Raw genomic sequence first — 10,546 nt, 5'->3', positions numbered from 1 at the left:
CCATATGATGATCATGAGATGTTTGCCTTAAAATCTAATATTGATGAACTGTGTAGTAAAAACTCTTTATGTAGATATGTGGTGCATACCAATGATGTGATGAAAGCTGTAAGTTAAAATCTGGTAAGGCTGATGGCTATGAAGGCCTTTGCTCAGACCATATCATCAATGGTAGCAAAAATTGTTTACATATTTGAGTTTATTGTACACAGCTATGTTAACACATGGACTAGCTCCCAGCTCTATGTTATTAGCAACTATGGTTCCTTTTCCAAAGAACAAGCGTAAATCTCTGTCAGATTTAGATAATTATAGATCTATTGCCCTTAGTAGTATTTTAGGCAAGGTGTTTGATCTGATTGTATTAGATAAAGAGCAGGGAAAACTCATCACATCAAATCTTCAATTTGGATTCAAAGATAAGTCTTTAACTACCCAGTGTACGTATGTGCTTAATGAAACCATCAAGTATTTAATTATAAATGTACCAATGTCTTTGTCCTAATGTTGGATGCCAGTCGTGCATTTGACCGAGTTCATTACTGTAAATTATTTCGCTTGCTGATAAAGCGTAATGTGCATCCAGTAGTTCTACGATTATTGATCAACATGTATTTTTGTCAACAACTTCAGGTTAGATGGGGCAGTAGTGTTTCTGTCCCCTTCAGTGTTACTAATGGTGTCAAACAGGGGTGTCATGTCACCAGTATTATTTTCTGTTTATGTTGATGACCTACTGTGTAGTTTAGAAAAATCAGGTATTGGCTGCCATATAGGCAACAAATATGCTGGTGCTCTAGCTTTCGCTGATGACCTTACACTTGTTTGTCCATCTGTATCTGGTCTAAGAAAAATGGTTACAATTTGTGAAATGTATACAAGTGATTATGACATTTTGTTTAATGGCAAAAAAGCCAGTTGTTGTTTTTTAAAGGTCGCAATTGCAAGGACCACAAAGGTAATATTTTTGTAAATAATTCTCTTGTTGAGTATAGTGATACTGCTGTTCATTTAGGCCATCACATATACGAGGTCTATTAGAAAAGTATCCGACCTTATTATTTTTTTAAAAACCATATGGATTTGAATCACGTGTGATTGCGTCAGACAAGCTTGAACCCTCGTGCGCATGCGTGAGTTTTTCCACGCATGCGACGGGTGAAGCCTCTGCTCCTCTTTCCATGACACAAACTCCTGTAACAGCGGAATGTGCCATTCATTTCCAAACTGGACGCTGTGTTTTCCGGAACGTCGTCTGACTAGCACAGGAATTGTGAAAAGACGTGGGCATCAGCACTTTTTCGGCACATTGAGACAGACGTGCGGAGGAATTCTGCGCATCGCGGCGGTACCGCATTACGCAAAGCAACGCCGTGATGAAGACTCACGGGACATGTTCTGGCATGTCCAGGCACATCCACAATTTCTCGGATAATCACTCGATGGAAAAACCACCGACAGCTGTCTGAACGCCATCTCAAAGCCGTCCTGTGAGACCAAAACGGAGATGTTCCTTTGTCTCGCTCCATCAGCAGATCGGTCGTGACGCGCGAAGCCTCCGCTCAGCTTTCCATGACAAAATATCTTGTTAAAAGTGAAATCTGCCGGAAAATGGTTGATGTCCAGCTCTTGTGATAACCAGAGAAAGTGCACACGATGGTCCGGCTCCACAGAGCCATCCGTTTAGAAATGATCCGGTGGTTTGTGGCTCTCGATGGCGGCATGGAGCGCGGCACGCCGAACGTCCTTAAAGCCGTCCTTAAAGCTGTAGTAACAGTCCTTATTCTCTGTGAAGCCCGTAAAATTTTCACCGAAAGCCAGATAAATTTTTCTAATGGTTTCCAGCTGCCAGTCTCTAACAGGTTCTGAAAAAATTCTGATGGAAAAAAAGCCCAAATCATTCCGCTATTTCCTGACAATGAAAATCCGCCGAGGGGTGGACCACTCCTCACTCAAAGCCTGCTCACAGGCGAATGACGCAACCGACAGGCGTGGAAAAACTTACGCATGCGCACGAGGGTTCAAGCTTGTCTGACGCAATCACACGTGATTCAAATCCATATGGTTTTTGAAAAAAAATAAGGTCGGATACTTTTCTAATAGACCTCGTATATGGCTCATTTTCTGGAAAAACTTCAGTCTTTTTATGTCAGACTTTGGTCACTGTTATTCATTCATTAAATGTAAATTATTTCATCAGTACTGTTGTTCATACTATGGTGCTCCACTATGGAACCTCCTAGCACTGCTGTTAATAATTTATGTACTGCCTGGAGAAAGCTTTGAGAAATTTATTTAGAATCGATAACAGAACTCACTGTCATATAACTGAACTTTTTGCAAATAAGCTGCCTTTAAAAACTCAGTTGATCAACAGGTTTTCTAAGTTTTATAAGAAATGTACACAATCTGAAAATTCAGTAGTAAGAAGTGTTGCACTTATACGAGGCCTATTAGAAAAGTAACGGACCTTATTATTTTTTTCAAAAACCATATGGATTTGAATCACGTGTGATTACATCAGATATGCTTGAACCCTCCTGAGCATGCGAGAGTTTTTTCACGCCTGTTGGTTACGTCATTCGCCTGTAGGCGGTCTTTGAGTGAGGGGTGGCCCACCCTCTCGTCGATTTTTTCATTGTTTAGGAATGGCTCAGAGACTGCTGCTTTGTTTGATAAACATTTTTTCAAAACTGTAAGGCACAACTGAGTGGACACCATTCGATAAATTCAGCTGGTTTTCGGTAAAAATTTTAATGGCTGATGAGAGATTTTGGTCTGGTAGTGTCGCCATAAGGACGGCCCACGGCGCCTGACGGCGATCTGCGCTTCGAGGCGGCAGCGTCTCGCCGTTTCAAGTTGAAAACTTCCACATTTCAGGCTCTGTTGACCCAGGAAGTCGTCAGAGAACAGAGAACTTTCAGAAGAAAGAACGTGCGGCAGAGTCGCATGTCGGGCCAGACCCGACCGCGGGGGTCACGACAGGAAAACACCTCAGTTGGAACCCTTAACGGGCAAGTTGGAACATGCCCAAGCTGTTAAACAATTTCTCAGTTACTCACTTGTTGAAAGACATCAAAAGCCGCCTGAATTTTACAAATGGTTTTCAACACGGAGGTGTTTTTCCTGTCGCGGTGCACACAGATTCGCTGAGTCATCACGGAAACGACTCGGCGAATTTGCGCGCACGTCTTTCATTAAAAAATGTCCTTAAACAGTGGAATGTCCGCATAAAGTCCTCATGGCAGCCTCTTCTGAATCTTCTCTGTTCTCTCACGACGTCCTGGGTGAATTAAGCCTTAAATTAGGATGTTTTCAGGTCGAAACAGGCCGATGACGCCGCCTGGAAGCGCTGCGCGACGTCCCGCTCCGTGGGAAGTCCTTACACCGACAGAAACACCCCATAATCTCTCATCAGCCGTTAAACTTTTCACCGAAAACCAGCTTAATTTCTCAAATAGTGTCCACTCGGATATTCCTCACAGGTCCAGAAAAAATTTTGATCAAGCAACGCGCGCCGTCTCGAGCAGCGTGTGAAACAAAGGAATTCAGCCGAGAGGGCGGGACCACATGTCACTCAAGGCCTGCCACAGGGAAATGACGTCACCGACACTCGTGAAAAAACTCACGCATGCGCACGAGGGTTCAAGCATGATTGGTGGAATCGCACGTCATTCAAATCCATATAGTTAAAAAAAAAAAAGTCTAAAAGACCTCGTATGTACTCAAAATCCAATGTCAATATCAGGTAATGTGCAAACAATTTCTGCAACATAATTTTGATATAAAATCATTTTTTGTGCCAAAGTATAATGATACCACTACTGCCATTGTTAATATGCTCAAGCAACTCATTGACATTCGTGATGGTGCTATGCAATGTAACATCTTGAATATTGCTGAATGCAGTGATCTTATATATGAAATTTGTGTAAATTGATACAGACTTTAACGTGCCAAACCTGTGCACGTATTTTGTTTTACTATTTGTATTATAATTTTTTTTTTATCTTCTTTTGTATATATTCTGTTTCCTGCATTAATTGTACAATTGTTTATTTTTTTACAATTTTGAAATAAAGATTATAAAAATTTATTGTGCACTATCTGCGCATGTGTGTATGGATGTTACACTATTGTTTCTTGTATTCTCAAAATAATAGGGCAGTGCAGTCTTATTTGAACCCTGCGTGATATTGCAGGATTTGACCACTTATGGGGAAAGCCGCTCAGTTGTGCAATATACTCAGCATAACTTCACACGAGAAAATGGTGTACTGTTGTGTTTTCAGAAGCAATCACTGAAGCAGTCACGAAAAGTGCAGTTTATTTCGGTTCCCAGTGGAGAAGGAAAGATAAGTCAAATGTGAGAGGTCATGTCGGTAAGTGTTAGCCTACCTAGGTAACTAGAGTAGCTACGTTTTCTTGCCTGCAAAACTGCTTCGACACGTTTGAGCACCGGCTCATAAACAAACCGCAACACATGTCCGCTTGTCCACCGCATCGTCACTTTTTCTTCGTATTTTCACTTTGTTTGCGTGTAATTTTTTTGAAAAACCCAGAGAAAGTGCTGTGTTTCTGTCCCTGGAAGTAGAGAAATTACATCATATTTTACCCATTTAGCGCCCGCCCTTAAATGAGACTGCGCTGACCAGTTGTAAGATTTATTTCTTTATTTATTTAACCTTTATTTAACCAGGAAAGTCCCATTGAGATTACTAATCTCTTTTTCAAGGGAGTCCTGGCCAAGACAGCGGCACAGATCACAATTTCAAGACATAAAAGACATTTTCATACAATAATAAAGCTATTTAAAAGCATTTACAAATCATGGACTTCATTTCCAAACCTTTGAGCAAAAGTTTAAACTTGCCAATTGGAACCAGTTCCTTTAGTTTCCAGTCTTTCTGTAGATTGTTCCATGTTGTGGGGGCAGAAAACTGAAATGCCACCTTCCCAGTTTCTGTGCGGACACTTGGTACAGACAGGAGCAGTGATTCTTGAGAGTGCAAGGAATACAATCCAGCCACTTTTGGTTGAATATATTCAGAGAGATATGAGGGGAGACAGAGAATACCCTTATAAATGAACATACCCCAGTGAGTGAGTCTATGAGAATCCAAGGCTGGCCAGCTCCACGTGTAAAGTTCGCAGTGGTGTGTGCGAGGCTTACAGTTTGTGATGAACCTCAGAGATGCATGGTAGACTGAGTCTAATAGTTTCAATACTTGAGTTGGGGCATTCATATAAATGGTCACCATAATCCAAAATTGGTAAAAATGTTGCAGCTACTTTTCTTTTTTGCATTAAAAGAAAAGCATAGCCTGTTTCTGAAATAGAAACCAATTTTCAGTCTCAGTTTCCCAATTAGTTGTTCATAGGTTGTCATCAATTAAAATTCCTAGATATTTAAATGATTTGACCCTTTTGATCTCTGCCCCTTGAAGAGTAACAATTGAAAGGTTCGTCAGCAGATTGTTTTTTGTTTTTGAGAACAGCATCAATTTGCTCTTATTAGCGGTCTAGCTTTAGAAACATTTCCTGAACTATGTTGAAAGCGTTTTGTAATATAGAGACACTAACATTTAGAGTTTTTGCAAAACTATAGATGACCATGTCATCAGTATAAAAATGATATTTTCTGTCCATGAAATCCTGGCCAACGTTGTTCACATAGATGGTGAATAGGAGTGTCCCCAAAACAGAGCCCTGGGGCACTCCTTTCGTTAATGGTAGAATATTAGAACAAATCTGATCAGATTTAGTACATTGGGATCGGTCAGTAAGATAATTACAAATCCACCCAACCGCCTCTTTAGATAGTCCAATGTGGGTCAACCTCTCTTTGAGTAAAATATGGTTCACAGAGTCAAAAGCTTTTGACAAATCAATAAAAGCGCAGCACTATGTTGCTTATTGTCAAGAGCCGTTGAGATATCATTGATCACTTTCAAGATAAACATCTCTATTGGCTTTAATGCAGCACTTTGTCAGAAATTTAAGTGTTACCATGGTATCCACCAATGCACTATCCAACTACTGCTATGGATGAAGGATATCTGGTTTAAATTACTGAAATACCCCAAGTTTGTACTTGCTGCAATTTAATATTTTCATGGAAATGATCTCAAATTCCTGCAATAACCTTTCAGGCCAATGACCCTCAGTATTTCAGCAAGTCAGCAATTGAATTTATTTTCACATGTATGGAGAAAAATAAACATAGTTGAATACTTATTTCTAATGATGAGTTTAGAAGGGAAATGGACTTGTAACCCTTCTAAAATTCTGCTTGAGGGGTTGTGGATTGTAGAATATAGTTTAGGCAGTTATTTGTGTACTTTCCACTTCGTCACTCCCTACAGAGTACTGTGAAGTTTGCACAAAGGGGTTCGGAGAGCGATGATATAATTTGTTCTTCCTCCAGAACACAATTAGAGCCTTGTGGCTGATGGTGTGGAGATGGGGAAAATTATATGCAAACAAGCAGCAATATATGTGTGAAATGTTTCCTTCAGAGTCATGCAGGCTTACAGCATCCTGTAGGAGCAGGAACCAGAAAGAGTTGTGCACGGGTAGGAGGAGATTTTTAGCAGAGTATTGACAGTTGTCAAAGGTAATTGTCAATATTAAAAAAAAAATTCTTAATTTCGATAAATAATTACAGGGCACCACCTTAGTATCAGAGAATATTAGAGTATGCAAAGACAGTCTCAATGTTCAGCTGTAAATGCTAAGATCTGGGGATATTGTTCTCAACAAGAGCAATCAGAGATTTCTGATGTCCACCAATGCGGATCTGGATCACTTCCAAAATTCAGCGGAGTCTTCCATGGCCTAATATGTATCTATAGTGCAAATTTTGTGAGAATCTGTTTTGATGTTTATTGAAGTTTTGATGTAATCCTTCAAATCCTATATAAAGTGAAACTTGATCCAGAATCTGGATCCGGATCACCTCCAACATTTAATTAAATCTTCCATGGTCTAATATGTATCTATGGTGCAAATTTTGTGAGAATCCGTGAAGTAATTTTGACGTAATCCTTCAAATCCTATATAAAGTGAAACTTGATCCAGAATCTGGATCCAGATCACCTCCAAAATTTAATTAAATTTTCCATGGCCTAATATGTATCTATAGTGCAAATTTTGTGAGAATCCGTGAAGTAGTTTTGACATAATACTTAAAGCCTATATAAAGTGAAATTTGATCCAGAATTCAGATCCAGATCCACAGCACCTCCAAAATTTTATGGAGTCTTCCAAGGCCTAATAACTGAAAATTTCATCAGAATCCGTGCAGCAGTTTTGACATAATATAACAGTCAGACAGACAGAGAAATAAATAAATAAACACAGATTATTTTATTATGTTCTTGGTGGACGTAATGGGCAAAAAAATAAGAGCTGCATCAATCTGACATTTAGCCCCAAAGACCTTGACCTTGCCAGGGATTTTCAGGAATCCACCTTAGTTGTTGCCACATTTGATGCAAATTGGTTTGAAAATCTAATTCCTTGACCTTTTGCCACAATTAAGTCTTTAAGGGCATTTTCAAAGTCAACCTTCAATAATCAACTTAGTTTAGTTAAACTCTTGGGAGGAAATGGACAAGACAGACATGACCTTGGCCCCAGTGAGACCACTGACAAATTTCTAAGAAATTTTGCAACCCATCTCCAAATGTGTGCTACGTTTGATGCAAATCACAGTGGAAAAAATGTAAGTTTGATCCCAATGACCTTAAAACCTAGTGAATGACCTTTGATAAGTTTGTTCTCAACTAGGCAATTCCAGAACCCGTGAACATACATATGTGTGCTGCATTTACTACATATTGGTAAGAAATAAATAAATAAAAATAGAAATTTTAACTTTGACTTTTGACCTCAATGACATTGACGCTTGCTAAAACAAACCCTTTGAGGCCAATTCTGGGGCTAACTGTTGTCCACATACTGGTAATCCACCAAAGGACCAGAGAGCATTTCTCAAATTATAGTATGACGCATGGGAAGAGTGTTCAAAACCAACTTTGGTGGAACACAACACTACATTTGGAAAATCTCCTTGTCTTGGGTGCAGGTTGGGTATATTATAATAATCCAGCATCTCTCAGCTCCCGTGTTGTAATGAAGCGAGTGTAATGGCAGTGTGTGGTTCACTGCTGGGAAGCTTTGATGGAAGAGTGTCTAGGAGAAGAAGTCCCTGGTAGATGAAACTCCCCACTGTGCAATTATGCACTATTTCAACTTAGGAAGAGGCGCTTTTTTAAATTAGCAAGTAATGTCTTGCAGTTTTTTCTCAAGGAATAGGCTGTAATGACAAAGTCTTGTTGCAAATGAGCAGGGAATTACCAAAGGCAACAGTTTATTTCTTGCCTGTTGCCCAGAGAGTGTCGTAGAAAACACATGCTGCTTTCATTTTCAATGCCAAATGACTTCACTGCATCATCAGGGCCCCCGGTTTGCTGTAAACACAATTCCATAGGTGGAACATGTGTTAATGATTGCCGATTGATATTAAACCAACTATGATGGTGTTTTTGCTCAGAGTTAATACACTTAGAAAAGAGTCACTTTATCTCCTTTTTGTTGTTGTGCCGTGCAACAAAATCAGTCTGTTGCAAATATGTATGTTCAGGTTTGATGAGCATTTTTGGAGAAAACCGTTTGAATGATCAGAACCAGAATGATGACTGAAGATGATGGTGATAAGAGCAGGTGTGAAGGTGGTGATGATGACTGTAATTACTGACTGTGGTGGCAGATGAAAGAAAAGCAACTGTTGACGATTCTGAGTGATGTGTCAACAAATTGAGTAAAGCTGACGTGATGCCCGTGGAGAAGCCCTCAGCAGGAGGATCCAAACTGAAAGCTCCTTCTCACTGAATCCTGAAGAATAATTTGGATGGAAAGTAGAGGTTTGGAGAAGGATACAAAAGGATAGGTTGAAGACTGGTTTAAAAAAAAACTTACGGCAGAGACACAGAGCCCGACACCACTGCGAGAGCCCCCCCCCCCCTCCCCGTCCACCCCTCCACTCAGAAAAATCCTCCATTTTGATCCTGATCCACATATATATTATCTGTCTAAGACACTAGTCGCCAGGTGTCTCCACCCCCTCACATTCCCTTAAGACAACTTTTCCCAAATCCCTGGATGCTGGGGTGAAGGTTTGCATACTGCCTCTGCCTGGGCTGTGATTATTTGCCTGGGGATCAAACCTCAGCCAGCTAAAGACCTCAGTGTATTGGAGCAAGAAAAAAGATCTGCACCAACAAACCAATGGCACCCCACTGGATTCTGCAATCTGCTCGGGGACTCCCCTCAAAGACACCATCACACCGTCATTTATGTGTTTATTTTATAGACTGCAGTGGTTTCAGGAACAATTTTCCTTCAGCAGCCTCCTCTAATCTTCCAGATGGAGTGACTGGCCTCGTCTTATAGGGGATATACGGAGCAGATGTCACGCTCAGTGTGCATTTGGCCTGATGAAGTCTGAATGAGGTCTTGAATCAGGATTTTTTAACTGAATCAGCTCTGAAATGTGGAGACTCTTGAGATTACCCGCTGTCTCGTGTCAAAACATACCTTAAAAATTACTCCACTGCAGAACACCAGTTCCGACTTGCATTTATCTAAATTCTAGAGGTGGGCGATACCGGGAATTTTGGTATTGATCCGATACCAAGTAAATACAGTCCCAGTATCGCCGATATCGATACCAATACTTTTTCATATTTAAGCTTCATAGATCCAAAGGATCCAAAAGACCTAGGACAGAATTTCGCCAAACATTGTACGTGACAACAAAATACTTTATTATCACAATCAACATTTTTGTTTAAAAAAAATCACTCAACACAACTTAAAATCTCCTGAGGTAGAGGGCTGACAAACCACAATACAAGGGTGTGCTGCTCCGTGTTGTGTGACACAGCACAGCACTGCTCTTACAGACAGAGAGTAGACTTTGATGAATCTGCATGCGCAGCAGTCAGTGCATGCGGGAAGAAAAAAAAGCGGGAGAGTATCGATCTTTTTACACGAGGACTGTTCAATATCAATACCAACGTTGGTATCGATGTTAGGATCGATCCGCCCACCTCTACTAAATTCTCTTACCTTTTCAAATGGGTTCATTTGCATGTTTGTTCTTCCTTGATGCAGCGTGACCTTGATAGATTATGAGCTACCACAGTGTTTGTACTGTGGGACTGTGTTCAGTCATGAATTCATGATTGATGCATTTACTGTATTCATTTCAATAAATGCCCAGAACTTTTCAAAACAGACATCTATCTGGAAATGGCCAACATCATGTCGCATATTGTTTACATGTTGGCAGGCACAAGATGAAATTAAAGGCATCAGAAAGCTGAGGCATACTCTGCATGCTGTACACAGCATAATATAAATGTACGTATATATGTGTGTGTGTGTGTGTGTGTGTGTGTGTGTGTGTGTGTGTGTGTGTGTGTGTGTGTGTGTGTGTGTGTGTTGTAATGGTGTTTTTGACTACTTTCATTGTATGACT

The 10,546-nt window shown here is 40.3% G+C and overlaps 1 long non-coding RNA gene across 1 annotated transcript; it reads right to left on the bottom strand.

The window, feature by feature from the left end:
- Window positions 1-388: 388 nt before the first annotated feature.
- LOC117520549 lies at window positions 389-5,060 on the bottom strand. The gene is made up of 3 exons (XR_004563683.1): window positions 4,779-5,060; window positions 1,953-1,959; window positions 389-400 (listed from the first exon to the last, which is right to left on the bottom strand). It is a non-coding gene; the product is annotated as an uncharacterized LOC117520549 (long non-coding RNA).
- Window positions 5,061-10,546: the final 5,486 nt, after the last annotated feature.

This window comes from Thalassophryne amazonica, chromosome 11 (genome assembly GCF_902500255.1).
Source record: "Thalassophryne amazonica chromosome 11, fThaAma1.1, whole genome shotgun sequence".
Taxonomy (NCBI): Eukaryota; Metazoa; Chordata; class Actinopteri; order Batrachoidiformes; family Batrachoididae; genus Thalassophryne; species Thalassophryne amazonica.
This window is presented reverse-complemented; position numbering and strand designations above follow the sequence as displayed.